Raw genomic sequence first — 18,648 nt, forward strand, 5'->3', positions numbered from 1 at the left:
ATTACAAATCAGTTTTTTTCAAGTATTGTATAAATATTCTAGCACCCTAACACATCTATTGTCACTGACTAATAGTGCATTAACTTATTCTTTTTTTTGTTATTGTTTTTTACCAATGGTCTGTATTTTCCATTAGGGATCTTGTTATCATTAGATCCTATTTATCAAAGAAAGCTATAGGACAGAATGACTCTTTTGTTCCCAAACTAGCTGTACCTAGGGGATATAATGGATACTATGGCAGCAAAAGGAAATCACTATTCTACACTCATACAATTGGCTTGGAGACATATTTAAATCTTTGGAATGCCTTTGGGGTAGGTTTATGATAGTGTCAGCTCAGCACTATAAGTGTTTACATTAACGTATTTTTGTTATAAGATGTAAGCACAGTGGAGCCTTTAAGACAGGTAGTGAAATGAATAGTGATTCTGAAGATACACAAATAAAGCAATCTGCTAGAGCCAGTGATGGACTCGATATGAAAACAAGCGCTCTTTCTGAAGAGAATTTGTGTCGATACCAGGTGTATGATGTATTTGAAACTCTTGTCAAACAAAAGGGCTCTGACACAGAAAAGTGCTGATTATAGGAGGTAGTGATTGACCCAACTCTGTTACTATTTCTGATTAAAAGTCTGTTATTGATGGGACAGAACGATGGCCTCGCTTCACTGTTGGGCTGAATACCAGCTAGTTTAAGGAGACGATCTTATTAACTAGTAGTTAAGTGCCATCTGCATGTCTGAGGTTGGAAGCATGCAAGAATGAAAACAGTACATGTGGCAAAGAGAGCAATTTGAGCATGCCAATGCATCACGAAAAGGAAGTCCGGAAAAGATAAAGAGTAGCAAAAGGTGAGCAAATTTATAAATTCAATTGTTAGACAAACTTCTTCAAAGTTTTAGAAAAAATACTTTACATTTAAATGGGAATACTTTATGCTTTTTTATGTAACACTTCAGGATTTTTTTTTTTTAAATAATTAAATGGATCGAAATGATGCTATAAGGGTAAGGAAGAGCAAAAATGGAGAGAGTTAACCAAAACTATAAGTTCAAATAAGGCTTTCGTGGAGATCTTTATGAAAGGTCTGGATAATGCTGACAAAATTTTTCAGTGGAGGAGCTATTTTGGTAAATCCAAATAACAACAAAAATGGTTTTACAAAAGAACTGAGCCTTCAAATACTTTTATTGCAACTGCCTTGGCACAGGACTTGGTACTTCAGTGTTAGAAACTGTATACTTTCTTTATTTTTCTTCTGCTTATGTATTCTGTTTTTTGAGCGTGAGTCCTACATATTTATTTAGATTATAGTGTTTACATTATTTTAGTAGCTAAAGGATATAACTAGGCTGGATGCTATTTCCAGCACTTTGCAAATATGAGTGGGAAGGACTGTTGAGAAAGGTGATGAAGGTAGGAGTATTATTGATAGCTACAGAAGTGATAGGAGAAAAGGTGGGGAGAATATTAGGGTGTCTCAAGGAGTCTACAGAAAGGTTTCCTTAAAGACTTTCCAGGAGATGAGACAAACTCCATGGGTTGGCCTCTTCTTTCCCACCACAGTGTCTTGCACAGGCTCAGCCAACCACATGGGCACCACTTTGTACAGATTGGGACTGTACAATAAAGCTGGACAATATCCTAAATTTTAACCACAAATGCTCATTTTACCACGGTCATTTTCTTTAACTCTGGCCTTAAAAATCCTTCCATTTTAAAACTTATGAGGAAACTTACAGATAAACTTTCTATATATAAGTAAGCCTTATAACATTTAAGAGAAGGTCAAACTGTAGCTAATGAACTACCTATGGCTCATAAAAACGGCTGATGTGAAAACTCACTGCAAACGCTGCCTCTTTTTTTTTTTTTGTTTTAACACTTAGATTTCATGCACAGGTGTCGTGTATAAATCTCTATCATTCGGGCATGTGCCCATATGTGTATCACAATGGGCATTCATCTGATTGCACAGGGTAGTTCACTATACAGCACTCTGGTTATGGCTGTAATCTTGTTTTGGCTCATATCTTAGTGTGACGTGTGAAAGTGCCTGATTCATAGGAAATGCTTCCAAAATATTCCATATCCTAATACAATGCTTTATTTGTTCATAATTGTGCCTGTGTATATATATCTATACATATAGATAGACAGCTATATAGATCCCATTTAAGTAGAAGCTTCTCTGTTCAGATAGCTTCACTTATTTTCCTAAGTCTAGATCTAAAAGCTGCATGAAAAAAAAGTTTATTTAAAAATCTAGAGATTGTACTGTGGAAAAATTACTGTGTGCACAATAATGACTGTCTGTGTAGTTAGTCATAACAGCTTCTGTCTTACATTAGCTAATGTATATCTCTAAATTCAAAGTAGCAGCAGTTATTACAATTATTATAATTGATGTTTTGTTTTATAAGTACAATTGGGTATACCATTCACTTGTAACAGCATTGTGTTTAGCAAATATAAACTGAATTCTGCTTTAATATCTTATCTGAAAGGAGTCAATACCTCCTCTCTTTTAAACAGAGAAAAGAGAGCAGTTTTGGGGCTATGACATGAAGAGGAAGGATTCGATGCCAGGCACTGAATTAGATTACACAGTCAAACTAGTAGAACAAGCTTAAGATAAAAACTGGTTGCAGGTATTTGCAAAGTCTACAGGCAAACATCTGGCTATGTTTTTGTCCTTCAGGTATGATAGATTTTACTAAGAACAACACCATCAAAAATACCTAAGAGCAAATTGGCCTGGGAGAAAATTAGAAGGTAAGAGAAAAACATCTTTATTTATTCATTTTACCTTGACTTTTTCTGCTACTAGTTTTGCTTGCAGTGAAATATTTCAGAAGCGAATTCTGCTTCGTGCTTACCTTAAAAATGATTTTGTTCTGTGTAGTTTTTTAACATCTTCTGCTAAAAGGAAAATGTACTAGTACTTTCCAATCATTGTTGTCGGTTAACATTCAATGTACTAGGTCTGTGGATAGTCATCCCATTTAAAAAAACCAAAATTTATATCAGATAACAGATATATTTCTTACTTTCAAAAGGGAATGGGTGTAGACTAGACACTGTCAGTTATTGCAGACAGTTTAATGGAGATCATACTAGCATCCAAAATCCATTTTACCCCTCCCTTCAGTGCACTATGTAGTTCTGCTGTATTTACCTTCCATCTAAAACAAGATGACACTTGACATTAATTGAACTTCATGGTCAGGTAAAATATTTTAACCATTTTTTCCAGGAATGAAAATCAGTAATACTAGGGCATCCATTTTAGCATCTACAAATAAAAATGTGTCCATCTGCTACTTGCATTGTACTGGATACAGTAGGTAGGCAGAACGTATGCAGCCTATAAACTGTTCAGGGAGAATTTGTACAAACTGTAAGTGTCCATTAGGTACCCATTTCTTTTGAAAATAAGTTTTTATTTTACTTAAATATTTGAACTTTTTTTTTATTCATAATGAGGAAGATAAAGATGTGGGCATGTTCTTAAATTCGGTTGCATACCTGAATTACTTTCTGATTTTAAGTATAAGAGAGAGTAATATCAACATTCATTTAGGAATCAGGCTCTCTGATCAGATTATGATGTGCTTTGTTTTTTATAGACTGCATTCACCTATGTCCGGGGTAGAAATCAAAATGTTTAATTTTCTTCATGTATGACACCAAAGACGTTGTTATCACTATTGCTCTAGCACAGTAAATTAAAGACTGTGACATAATGTATGAACAGAATAAGGTTATGTTAACCTGCATAGAACTGCTCAGATATCTTGATTTCCTTTGTAGATTTCAGTGGGAAATATTTCTAGCAAGTACAGTCCTGTCTGCCTCCATTCACACAAAGCTTACCTGTCCCACCATAGTCCATCCAGCATGTCCATGCCTCAGGTCTCTCTCTTCTCTCCTAGATACTCATGCTTCCAGCGAACCTCAACCAACCAATTCTAATGCCTCCCTGCTCTGATACAAGTCCATGTCACATCCAGATTTACTGTGTACTGTGTATTTTACACAGGCTGGACACTTGCTTTTTGCTCTGCTTATTACTTCTAAAACAATTTTGCCCAGCTCTGCATTTTCTTAACTGACCATGGGGAAGTTTATAGCTGTGGGGTCTCCTTTGCAAGCCTTGTCCCATTTTATCATCCCATGCCTGTACTCTGCTACAATGCACCATGTCCTGACTTTTCAAGTCACTTACTGTTACACCGATAGAGCTCCTATAGCTGTAGTGAAAGCCTGGTTCAGGGCACAAAACTCTGAAGTGGGTAATACACAAAACAGACAAAACATCTGAAACCGTAGTGCCTAAGCTCCAGGAAGCATCTACAGAGCACGTAGGCATCAAGGACTGTTGTGGTTTAACCCGGCAGGACGCTAAACACCACACAGCCGTTCGCTCACTCCCCGCTGCCCCCAGTGGGATGTGGGAGAGAATAAAAAAAAGGTAAAACTCATGGACTGAGATAAAGACAATTTAATAGGACAGAAAAGGAAGGGAAAAGAATAATAATGATAAAAGAATATACAAAGCAAGTGATGCACAATGCAATTGCTTACCACCTGCTGACCGATGCCCAGACAGTTCCCGAGCAGCGGTCACCGCCCCCCAGCCAACTCCCCCCAGTTTATGTACTGAGTATGATGACACATAGTATGGAATATCCCTTTGGCCAGTTGGGGTCAGCTGTCCTGGCTGTGCCCCCTCCCAGCTTCTTGTGCACCTCCAGCCTTCTCAGTCGGTAGAGCATGGGAAGCTGAAAAGTCCTTGACTAGTGTAAGCACTACCTAGCAACAACTAAAACATCAGTGTGTTATCAACATTATTCTCATCCTAAATCCAAAACACAGGACTGTACCAGCTACTCAGAAGAAAATTGACTCTATCTTAGCTGAAACCAGGACAAGGTCAAATTCAGACATCCCATTCTCGATCTAAGTGTAATAGCTGAAGAGGTTTTTGCCCTGGGACATTGCTTGCTGACTAGAGATGGCTGTCCCCTTCCATCTGCTGATGGAAGGACTGTTTGAGCTCTCCAATTTGCTACACTGCTTATGCTTAGCTGGCTGATGTGTGAAATGGAACAGGCTGTACTTACACTGTCTTTTCCACCAGGATAGTAACCCACTAAAGTCGTAACACATAGTTGGGGGAGAATACCATCTTTGATGCATACTGTTGTTTGCTAGGTGAATGCTGCGTAATTTCCAAGAAAGTTTTATTTTGATCCAAAATTTGGGCAATTTTTTGTAGTTAAAAAGAAACATTTTGGACATCAGGTTCAATCCACTCACAATTTTTCGGTTCTCTAATTCACATTCGAGGTACTAACATATCTTTAAAGACTAGTAATTCTCCTTCATTCCCCAGTCTAATTGTTCTAAATGAAATGTAAAATAAATTAGTAAATACCTGCTTGAGGTAGACATCCGGAATGTAGGCTTTCACCCTCACTGATTGTCAGCAGTGATAGGAAAGGATATCAGCAAGCGGAAACATCGATTCGCAATTGGAAGTGAGGGTTAAGCAGCTATAGTTTCAATAGCTTTGATAATTAGGTAGAGCTAGAATAGTATTGAATATGCTTGTCCTCTAGAGATCTGTTTTAAATTAATTATTTAATTTTTTAATGCCCAGTTTAAACACAAAAGATGAAATAAGTAATTTCAGCTAATGTCTGCTGTAAAGACTAATGAGAGAAATGTAAAACCTGGAATGTTTAGGTTGATTATCAGGAAAACATTTTCTGACAGTGAAATATATTGTGCTTTGGGATTGTCATAGAATCATAGAATCATTAAGGGTGGAAAAGACCTCCAAGATCATTGAGTCCTACTGTTGATGCAACACCACCATGCCCACTAAACCATGTCCCTAAGCGCCTCATCTACACGTCTTTTAAATACTTCCAGGGATGGGGACTCAACCATTTCCCTGGGCAGCCTGGTCCAATGTTTAACCACTCTGTCAGTAAAGACATTTTTCCTCACGTCCAATCTAAACCTCCCCTGGCGCAACTTGAGGCCATTTCCTCTCGTCCTGTCGCTAGTTACTTGGGAGAAGAGACCCACACCCACCTCGCTACAACCTCCTTTCAGGTAGTTGTAGAGAGCGATGAGGTCTCCCCTCAGCCTCCTTTTCTCCAGGCTAAACAACCCCAGTTCCCTCAGCCGCTCCTCAGAAGACTTGGTCTCCAGACCCCTCACCAGCCTCGTTGCCCTTCTCTGGACACGTTCCAACATCTCAACATCCTTCTTGTAGTGAGGGGCCCAAAACTGAACACAGTATTCGAGGTGCGGCCGCACCAGTGCCGAGTACAGGGACACGATCACTTCCCTGCTCCTGCTGGCCACACTATTTCTGATACAGGCCAGGATGCCATTGTCCCAGAAGGCAAATAGCTGAGGCCTACCTTCTTGGTCATACTACCAAGTAGGTGGAGGTCAAGAAAATACATTCTGTGAAACAGCCCTGTAAAGCACAAGTAAGGGGTAATGATCTGAGAATCCTGTTCATCTGTAAATGCTGTGATTCTGTGATCCACTTTTATTTAATTTAAAGAATGTTTGGTACTTCATGGAGAAATTTCTGCATTGTCAAGGCAGGATAACACAAAAGAAAGAAAAAGACCAGCGGCAAGAAACAACTTCTCATGTTACTAATTAATCATGGTGTGAGTTTTCTTCCAATGGCACCTTCTTTCCAACCACTGACATATGGTGCTCATAAAACCAGCTGATTTGCAGTATCACATCCATATATCTGCACGTCAGATAGGTGTTTTGATTTTGTAAACTGGTGGCCAGGATTCTGTGAAGGGGTGTTTAAGATAAAGGTCACCCAGAGGTACCACACAGGTTTAGGTGAGGGAAGGCAGAGGAAAGCAAGTGTTCATTTAATCCTCCTTTCTCCTATTCAGTCCGTTATTTGCACGTTTTAGGGGCAGATGTGCAATCTGGGAAGTTTTCCAAATTCATTTTTCAGAACATTAGGTGCTCTCAACATTAGGCGCACTAAGCAAATCCCTCTTTGTAACAATTTTGCCACCAGCATTGAAGATGAGCTGCTTTCAGGATGAAAATAGATGGCCAAGAACTTGGGCCAAACCAAGCAATTTGGGGATAAAATTACTTTAGAAAACTTTTTAGCTGGTTTTCACACACTCTCTCTGTTCTCCTTAGAGTTCTTCAAGCCTTTGAGCACTTACATAAAAAGTCTTCTTACATGGAGTGTTTCTGAAAAAAAAAAAAAAAAAAAGTAGTACATGACAAGAGGCTGAGAAATGTCTGCAGAATAATTCTATATATAGAACAATGAATCACCTACCCCAAGCTATTGATTTGATCAAAGAGTTTCAAAATATCCAGACTTGCTGCTACTTAAAGCTTATTATTTTTCTATTTCATTGAGGTTTTTTCTGCAGTATTTCATGCCCTAGAGAAGTGATATTTTTCCCTAATAAGGGGGACAGAATCTTGGAAGACTAAGAAGTAGTATTGAAATGGACTGCTGTCTTTCTTTCAGCAGCCTCAATTTTTGTTTTCCTTTCCTACTGCTTTAATGAGACTCCCTAGTGGAGTCTAGGATTCCTACTGCAGAGTCCTTGAGTTTAGAGTGGACTCCCCTCTATCTGCAGTAGCTCAGATATGCTGACATTCAATACAGTTCAACTGTTTTCCTGTGCTTTTAACAAATATGTTGGAGAGGCTGGAACTGCATGTTGTCCAATTGTTCTGTTTTGTCTTGTTTACTCTGTTTTGTCTTGTTACATATGTCTACATGGGAGAAATATGTAAGACACTGACTAGTTACACAGTTAACTTTTTATTGGCTTTCAGTTTTTATTTGAAAAGGATTTTAAAATGTAGCGCTCAGAACAAAGGTAAGAGAAGGAAAGACAGACTGATGAGCTTGCAGTTAAGGGTTAACCCTGCTCCTGGGTGGTTCAGAGTGTGAGCATGCCCAGGTGGAGGACAGATTGTATATGCTGTTGTCCTTTACGGGTTAGCAGATCATTGACTTACTTGATTCCTCCAGTACTGGTTGTACACATCTTTTGCTCTGAATACAATTGATCTTCATCCTTTTAACCAAAGTGGGAAAGTTAACGTCAAAAACTGAACCATGAACCTCAGCAATTTCATAAAGGTGATGAATTCCCATGTTTCTGAAGGGGCATATGGAGACTCTAAATCATCATAATCATAAATCATCATCATTGTAAATCACGTTTCCAATGATGGGGCACCCACAACTTCTCTGGGCAACCTGTTCCAGTGCCTCACAACCCTCATAGCACAATTTTTTTCCCTTATGTCCAATCTAAGTCTACCCTCTTTCAGTTGAAAACCGTTGCCCTTTGTCCCGTCACTACAGGTCCTGGTAAAAAAATCTTTCACCATTTTTCTTATAAGCCCCCTTTAAGTATTGAAAGGCTGCAATAAGGTCTCCCTGGAGCCTTCTCTTCTTCAGGCTGAACAACCCCAACTCTCTCAGCCTTTCCTCATAGCAGAGGTGTTCCATCCCTCTGATCATTTTCGTGGCCCTCCTCTGGACCCACTCCAACAGGTCCATGTCTTTCTTGTACTGGGGACCCCAGAACTGAATGCAGTAGAGGGGTAGAGTCACCTCCCTTGATCTGCTGGCCACGTTTCTTTTTATGCCATGAAAATGAGTAAGCATTTTACTAAAGTTACAGTCTTTTTTTGCTGTTGTTTCTGTGTAATGTCCAATGTAATGAATTGCTGTAGCATTTATGGTACAAGTTACAGCACCATATCAAGTGACAGTTAAATAAGAAAATGGCCTATAAACATCCCCACAGAAGGACAGGTGTTTCCATTAAACAGCCTTTCGTTTTTTGAGAATCTTACCAGTCTAGCAAAGAAACTGTGTGTCCTTATACCAGTAATCTCAGTAACGCCCAGAAGATGTTGATTTAATCATGTGCTTTCAAATTAAGCACATGAATAAACATTGCTTAAATTGGAGCTGTGTTCAGCAGAGGGAACAACAATATTATATTCAAATATTTCTCCATAATAAATTTTAGCCCGTATTGTCTTCTTAATACTGACCACTGTATAACATAATTAAGAGAGGGTTCAACAGAGGTCTCAACAGTAATGAAAAAGGTTCCTTGTGTTTTATAAATGGATCACATTAATTACTTGTGCTCACAGCATCTCTAATAATTCCCAGAGCAGAAACAACATGTCCATTCTAATAACTCTAAGGGGGATTCTATGTTTACACCACTGCATATACAAAAAAGCTATGTAGTCCTCTAAGGCTCTTTAGCTCTAACTAATTAAACAATGACTTTACTGCTTGTGTCAGAAAATGGCTGGTGCCTCATGGACATGAGCAGCTATGGAAAAGTCTTCTAACTATGCAACTGCCTTTGGGCATCATGCCACGGAGCAAGAGAAAAGGGAAAGGGAAGTGGGGAACTGAGTTGGGGGGACTCCAGCCCAAAACTATAGAATGAATTCCCCCAGGAACCGAGGGTAGCCTCAAACCTCATTGCTTACTGCTTCCAGCATGTGGCACGTTTCTTTGACCTTATCATATTTAATACAACAGTACAGGAATATGGACATAAAACGTTATCAAAAAAAAGCAAACAAGAAACAAACCAAATGAAAATGTTATGCAGCCAATTTTTTTCTCCTGGGAAGATAGGATGAGTGGAAGTGAGCCATGTATATCAGATGTTAGACACATTGTTTTCATGCATTTGTAAAAGGCAGAGCTGAAACTGTTCCACTTTGCATAAAAAAATGTAAGTGATAGATGTGGATGTATATGGTAATGTAGATTATCTGTGGCTCCTAGCACAGCTGAAACTAGTGTTCAGTGTATTTAATGTCACCACACTGTGTGCAGTTGACACATAGATATAGAACTACGGTCCAAAATGCTGTGCTTCTTCTTATGCACTTCTCCATGAAGTTATCAGCCCCGATACATGCATATTTTTCCTATAATACTCAGAGAGAGAGGATGGGTCATGACAGATGCATGTTTTCAGTAACCAGCTTTGAGGAGAGCTACCCTAACCGTCCAGAAGGGAGCGATGTGGGAGGAGTTTGGCGTGATGCTTAACTATTGACCTAACTCAGAACAGTTAGTATTTTCTCTTCCTTTTTCTGGGTATCCAAAACATTAATCTGCTTGTAATGTTAATCAGACAATTCTCATTTGTTAAAAAAAAAAAAAGAAAAAAAAGATAAAGAACTACTACTTCACTACTTCAAAGTAGTCTAATATTCTAGTGGCTAAATGATTCAAATGTGGAAATGCGACTTCAAATTCCTTATTGAGAATAAAGGCTTAAATAATATCATTTACACCCTCAGGAGGTTATTCTTCTGACTACCAACCTATTTGACTGCAGCTGGCAACTTTGAGCAGGCTTCACTTCATTTAGCTTTAGACATTTAATATCTAGGCAAAAAATCTAAGCAAATTTTGTTATGTTCCTTCTGCTTAAAGGACCTGAAGAGTGACTTCAAGTGACTTGTTTCAAAGGCAGGCAAGACAGGAAGACAAATAAGCTTTTTTACTCAGAGTGATCAAACCCTGGCACAGGTTGCCCAGAGAGGCTGTAGAGTCTTCGTCCTTGGAGATATTCAAAACCCAACTGGAATGCTACTTTGGACTTGATTCTTTTCTAGAGTGTACTCACTTTAATTTTAGATTCCTAACATAGATGAGATGAATCTCAGCTGATGTCAGCTGCACCTGAAAGCCAGACTGGCATGCTGAGAGGTAGCTAGAGGTGGAGGAAAACAGTTAGGTATATGGTGAATTGAAGAACACAGAACAAGTCTGTGTTAGACAGCAAATTAAACTAAAGTCTTCTGAGGTCCAAGCTAGAGCACTCTAAACACAGCTGCAGAACTACACTTCTCACGTGTATCATGTCAACACACGGCTTTCAGTTAGAAGCCTTAATGTGAATGTTATATACAGGAATAAAATATATGCACTTGTGAAATGTCACAAGGCAAGACGTACAGCAAAATGACTTGCAGATCTTTCAGTACTGAAACACAATAATTACACATTCATGATCATGACAAATACATCACACTGAAATATTTTCTCGTTTCTTCCTTGCTATTCTGATTAGATAAGATTTAATAACTAATATACCTTTTCTATACGTGACATTTCTTATTACTTTCTTCTACAAGGCAATCAATTCAGACAGAAATCAGAACAAAAATAAAAATCTGGTGTTTAAAAACAAAGGAGAAAAATAATGCTGTTAATTTTATATTATGTATCATGTTTATTTTTGCTGTAGCAAGGTATAATTTCTTCAAGAGTGAGGAGTAAAAATGATTACCAAAATTTGTGTTTACACTTTTAAGGATGTCCAAGAATAGATTTAGTAGAAATTCTCACATGATTATCTTTTTTAAGGAATTTCTTTCTTTAATGACATACAAAACATTGTTATTTTAATTTCTTGAATTATGTTAAGTGTAAATAAATTTGGGAAGTGGCTTTTGATCACATTTCTAGCTTAATGCAACTATAAAATATGATTCGAAAGAATCAGAGAAACCTATATGAGAATAGCATATTGCTCCCTCTGAACCATGAAACAAAATAGCCTGAATGAGAACAGACATGTTGAGCAGATAAAGCTAGATATACTTTGGTATTGAAGCAGTCTGAAAAGGCCAGACAGTTTGTTTAGTTATTTGAAATCTCTGTTTAAAATTTAAATTAGTGTGGGAGAATATTTTTTTTTGTTCTTTTGTTTCAGTGGAAGCTTCCACTTTTACACAGAAAATCCACAGTTTTCAGATTTTTTGGGGGGGTTTTAAAACCTGTTGTCAAGTGAAGCTGGTTAATAGCCCTAAAGGCTTCCCATTTTTGTTTTGAACATAAAAAATCTAACATACTTTTTTTCATTTTTCTGCAAGGCTCATCTCCCATGAAGCTGATAAATAGTGCAGTTGGTTAGTGTCTCTGAAAAGCAGGACAGTTTTTCAGTGGTTGACTTTCTTTACAGAGAGGTTACAGAAACAGTTACAGCAGGCAACTGTCATGTGGAGTCTCACTTCTTTGGCTCAGCTCTTGATTCTGCCACTCCCTGTGTGTCTTGGGGCATCTCACTTGGCCCTTTCTGGGCCCTAAAATAGTTAGCCAGTCTCTCAAGATATTGTGTGGCTTCCCTAATTAAGACGAAAGGAAATGAAGAATACTACAATGTTGCAGAGGTCTATTGTCATCATAATAAAATAGACAAATATTTCTTCAGGTATTCTGTACTCCCTGCTCCTCTTTTTCTACGAAAGCCTGCACAAAGCACACCAAACTGACGCTAGCTGGCCATGCACGCCGCAAAATATCTTGTTAGCGACTGCATTCAGTGTATGATTGTTAACCTTTACTGAATCCCTTCACTAATGTTTGATATTTATGCTTTTATTTTTAATAGATAGTACAATTTTGCTACCTTTTATAGCAATAAACTCTAACCTTTCAGGCATGCTAACAAGTCCTAGAAAATTAAAGTTATTTTATTGCTTGCAGTCCTACAGTTCTCAGTACCCTGAGCAGCTAAAGAGGGTGAAAAGGAACTGAATGTATCTGTGCTGCTACTTTTGGAGCATCTTTCCAAAGGTTGCAGATGATGTTTTTGGATTTCTACTAAGGATCCTTTAAATGGGAGAGAGATCCTTATTGGCTTCAAAAATTTCTGGCAGATGCATTTGAATGGTATGTTCGAGATGTGAATTTTATTTATATGTCTCAGATAAATGCTAGTAGACGCACAGTCTTCTGTTAGTGAGAAGTTTGTTATTTTTAACCTCAGAAAAATCTTGTGATTTTATTCACATTTTGATTGGAGATGGTTATCTTTACAGCAGGTTTTTGGAGAGATGTTACAGGAAAAATATGAAGAAAAAATTTATGGCTTTCATTCGGAGTTATAGGGTAGATCCTGATTAGCCACAAGGGCTCAGTGCCTGAGAGCAGTCCAGTGGATCCCCCTGGTATGCAAGGAATGAAGATAAATAGTGCTGCAGTTGAGTACAGTTGTGGTCCAGTTCTCACAGTTTTATTTCAAGAAGCAGATGAGATGAGTCACTGCTGTGAATAGAAATCATCAATATCACCACATGCACGCCCACATGTATAGGATTTAAACTGTCATTTAATTTGCTCACCATTAAGGCTCATGTACTTGCTCAGCAATGGTTAAAAACTGAGGGCTAGGGCAGAGGAATAAATTCCATCTAGTAACATTTTGCCTGCTTTTTATTAACCTGTTTGTTCTTTCCTTTCCATTTTATAATTTCAGAGAGCATTCAAACATTAATTCACCTTAGGAAAGGAGATCCTGCATAGCACACATCAATTCACTATTATTTAGGCTGTTTATCGAGATTTTGAATACTTGTACCTCTCTTTCCTTTTAAACTTAACAAACCTGAATAAATTACAGGGAATCTATGTGACACAGTTCCAACATGCATGGATATAAAAATGTTGTACTAAGTTAAAAAAATATCCATCCTTATGAAATTTGCTTCTGAAATGTTTTTAATAAGAGAACATGTACTATTATCCAAAAGGGTGCCTACCTGGAACATCTCTTTCTTTTAACAATAGAAAACTTGATTTATCACAACTACTTTTTTGTGGCACAGTGAAAGCTGGCATTGGATATCCAGTATCCGCTAATATTCCTTATTCCATCCAGCAACAAAGTGAGCCTAAGGAAAAAGAAAAAAAAAAAAAGAGTAGTTATTTATTCAGTCTTTGGTTATGCGTTTTAGTGAATAACACAGTACACACTGGTCCTGGGATCCTCAATGATATAAGGAGTAATTCACTGCACACAGATACTAGAGAAGCTACTGAATCTTGAACTGATTATGGCATTTTTCTCCATGAAAAACAGGGCAAGTCCTGTTTCCTATCTATCAGCAGTTTATAAAGCCCCAATTGTTACATGAAGATGAAAAGCCACAAACTTCACACCAAACTGTGGTCTACTAAATGGAATGTGCTATCGTGATAGGATAAGTGATCTTCCTGCTTGTGCCTTTCTTAGGGCAAACGCCATTTTGAAGATCTTGCTGAGGGGTTGTGCTGGGGTTAGCTTACACACAAAGTTTCCTTAGCAGTTCCCATTTTGTGGCACTTGTTATGTTTCTGATTGCTGAATGGCAGCTGAAGTACAGCTCAGCTTCTGAATACACACAGTTTGATCTGGCTGATGTCGAGATCATCAGGTTAAAAAAATTGCTTGCAGTGGAAGATGAAGACTTTTCCAGTCACACAGTGACAGGACGGTTGAGGTTGGAAGGGACTTCTGGAGATCATCTTGTCCAACCTTTTTGCTCAAGCAGGGCCACCCAAAGCCAGTTGCCCAGGACTGTGTCCAGGTGGCTTTTGAATATCTCCAAGGAGAGAGACTCCACCACCTCTCTGGGCAACCTGTGGCAGTGCTCAGTCACCCTCCCAGTGAAAAAGTTTTTGCTGATGTTCAGACGGCACCTCCAGTGTTTCAGTTTGCACCCAGTCCTATCTGTGTGCATTTGTCTAGTATCCATGTCACGTTTTCTGAGCTGAGAAAAAAGCCTGACACTTGGTCCTTTCAGTTACACTTTTGGGAGGAACACTTTGATAGTCTTGTGCATTGGATTGGGGTAACCTTCCCTTTAAAATAACCTGATTACTAGACTAAGACCAGTAGGAGTAAAAATAACCCTAAGGAGCTTAAAATAACATGATAGACCTCATAATATTATGTAGTGAAAAAATCGAAGCTTTCAAAATATGTGTACATTAAACTGATTAATCTTAATTGATCCCTCTCACATTTGTCCTCTGCATGCAACTCAGGGACTTCAGTCTACATAGGCGTATCTACACTAAGAATCCCACATGTCAATAACAGTCCTGCTATTGATTCAAAAAGATCTGTAAAATCTAATCTCTGTATTGGTGCAGCTGCACTGTGATCAGTACCTGAACTAGCTAAATTAAAGACAGCTAGATGCAGCTAACCACTAGAGTCAGTCCTTTGGATTCTATGGCAGACCTACCTTTAAAATATAAAGCTTTTACTTAGACACAGGGACTGAAAAGTGAAAACACAATTAATACAGAGCAGTAGCAGCCAGCAGTGCTCCTACTACAACTGGTAGTAGGGTAGGAAAGGTTATGGATCATTATATTGTTCTGACTCCATTTGGTTAGGAAAAAGAGTTAAAAACGTGCAGTGCACTGTGATGTTAGAGTACTGCTCCAAAAGGCACAGGGCACATCTTGACAGCATGATGTTCATGCTTTAGTCAGGCTTAGCATTTGTTGAAGCCTCCATTTTAAAAGTTCTGTGTGAATTCGGTTTGTAAATGGTGCTAATGAAGTCTGACTGCCTTAGGTTGACTTGTTTGTCCTGGTTAAAATATCTGCATACTTTTCCTGTGCTTGACTGATGTGTTTGACTGATGACAACGAATACAATTTGCACAGTGCAAGTTCACAGCCAGAGAGATTTTGGGATGGATAGGATAACTCCCTGTTAAGTTTAATGACAGCTACTCATGAATAAGACCAAAAGACTTTTAAAAAAGTATTTTCTTTTTTTTTTTATTTCCCTCTCCCAATTTTTCAACTGGAAGATTTTCCTTTCAGGATAAAGTCTCCAGGGAAAAGGCACAAGTAACAAACACTTATCAAAGACACCGAAAGACTTTTAAATTAATTAAGAAGAAAGAATACATTAGAGAAATTTCCTCCTGGAGGTATAAAAGGAGCTGCAAGCCAAAGCATTATCCATGTTAAAAAAAGTAGTCATTCAAAAGATCTAAATTATTTATGTTTTTCAAAGTGCCTAGCCTTTTTAACACTTTTTAATGCCCAAAGGAGTACAAAAAAGAAAAATCCATCAGAGGTAATTAGATATGGAGTGTCTGCCTCCAATTCAAGAGGTGATTGTTTCCCAGTTCCCTGGTGTCTGTGAGCATATTCTGAGGAAATACTGCTGTTTGCTTGCTGGGTACACACATCCTCTCGCCATCCATGCTTGGATCTTACCAGAGGGAACGATGGAGTAGGTGTCACCAGGTACAGCTATTCGTTATTGTGGTTAGACAGGAAGTTTGCCCCCTTCCGATAAATAAGGAATATAATTGCCTTGTGACAGATGCACTGAAAAACCACAGTGCGTCTCAGAAAGTGAAGTGTGGTGGAGCATTTTTATGATGCTCAGGACTTACTTTCCTTACTCCCATAACAGCCTGCTTCTCCACGGATGAAGCTGGAGAATATCTTCTCCATGTGCTGTGCAAAGCCATCCCTCAATGACCTGGTGAAACTGGAAGGCAGCTTAACAGAACACAGAGAGCACCAGAAAAATGCACATTTTTTACAAATTTCAACAGGAACGGTGCCACAGTCAGCTCTCTGCAGGATTCTTTAAATGCTGTAATTCTAATAAAAAGCTCTTTTTACTATCTTATGGCTGCATTTACACAACCCCCCATAGGTTTTGTAAACTCAAAAAAAAAAAAAAAAGAAAAACTGCGACAGCTATAGTGTTACAAAGCCTCCCCACCTGTAGCTCATCCTCAGAAAATTATAGCCTACACAGTCCAATGGTAGGAAGATTATAACATACTTTATTACTCTCTTGAGTAGTGTAACTTTACCACAATATTCCACTGCCAGGCATCTTTCACACAAATCCACCTGAATAAAAGCTAGAGCATTTAGTGTCTCTTCTTCTTTTACATTATATTAATATCTATAGTAAAATAGAACTTTGCTTGCAAGAAATAATATAAACATAACAGAAAATAATGAGTGAAATCTTGCCTTACTTAAAGCAACTTTTTTCATAGACAGTCCAGGCTAAAAAAAAAAAAGTGTTCAAGTGTTGTGGTTTAACCTGCGTCGGCAACTGAGGACCACACAGCCGCTCGCTCACTCAGGTGATATGTAGACTCTCAGCCTATAGTAATTCCTGTTGGTAATCTTGAATCAAAAAATCCTCTAGCCAGTAGTAAAGGAATAGTTTCAGCACCCTAGAAAAAGGTTTATTTTATGTGACCTGAACAAAATATTACTAGTTCAAGTTATTTTTAAATGCACGCAATTTTATTACTCCTGGAGAACTGTTAAAACTCTTTTAAAAAAGACAAAACCAGATATATTTTTCAACTGCCACACCTTTGGTCTTCATTTGCAATGTGATGGAAGAAAGCCCTTGATATTGACTTTGCCTCTGGTCTTAAAAAAAATCCTGTCACAAAACTATAACCTTGAGGTTGAAGTAGTTTTATGCTAATAGATTATGCATAATGAGTTTACAGACACTAATACAGCTTCTGCAGATTAGCAGTTGCACAATCCAAACTTTTCATGAATACTTCCATAAATTAGATTTTAATTCCCTACTTTATGTATAACTGTTGCTAAATCACACAGAAACTCAATTTCCCTTTATTTGCATACTGCAGTTCAATTAATTTTCTTAAAACAATTAATAATATTTAATTATTGAACAATAGCATCTTTATTAAAACTTAGCTAAAATTTTACAGTTGGTTTAAATCATTACCAATCAATCTATTAGCTTATTGTAACTTCCAATCTAACTGAAAATTGTCATAAATTATTTAAAAAAGAATTTAGTTATGGTTTGATTTAATAATAAAATAATTTAATGAAGCATTATGTTTCTAGATGCAGAACAATTTTCAGCTGATTGGGATGCTATAAGTATAACCTTTAATGTTTATCATTATGACTGATTGAGAAGCCCCACATCATGTACGGTTCTACTCCTTTTAATAGTAGTCTCTAAAATTCTAGAAATGAAGAAAAGAGTGTGACTGTTGAAGAACTATAAAAAATATATTACTCAGAAAAAAAAAAAGATGTAAATATTTAAATAAACACAGAATAAAGTAATCTAGAGAGTTTCAGCCAGGTGGCTGCAAGCATGAGGACAGCATAGCTATTTTACTTTTCTCTGGAACAAGGGAATATTTACTCTGTCACATCAGTTACAATAATGTACATACATTAGCACGAGACACTTAAAAAATTCAGACACTGCTGTCCATAGAATAATGCCCTTAGGAATACTTTTTAGGGATTAATATCCCCAAACTTTATTGTTTGCATGTCATGGTGGGAGTGAAAGGTTCTGGATATAAATAAAAATAATGTTTTATCACAGATTAATCACAGCTACACTAATCAGGCCCTGGGAATAACAATTCAAGCTTCTGAGTTTTTGTTGTTTAATATCTCATGAGAGTAAAATTTAAAAGACAACTTGAAACTTAGGAACATCAATTTTGAAGACTGCAGACCACTTGGAGTGAAACCAGAGAACAATATGAATATTCAGAGGTCTAGGAGACATGACCTATTACAGCTGTGTCACCTAGAGAAGACAGGCATGGATGAGTAATGGTAATGGACTTCAAGTACAGAAAAGTTGGCTGCAGACAGAAAGAGGATGAAGTGGTCCTCATAATTACCAAGCATAGTACAAGAAGTAATAAGATCATATTTCAACAAGGGAGAATTAGTTTAAAGATTAAAAAACTTTTCTTGTTACAGGAA

This window comes from Pygoscelis adeliae, unplaced genomic scaffold (genome assembly GCF_000699105.1).
Source record: "Pygoscelis adeliae isolate BGI_AS28 unplaced genomic scaffold, ASM69910v1 Scaffold168, whole genome shotgun sequence".
Lineage (NCBI taxonomy): Eukaryota > Metazoa > Chordata > Aves > Sphenisciformes > Spheniscidae > Pygoscelis > Pygoscelis adeliae.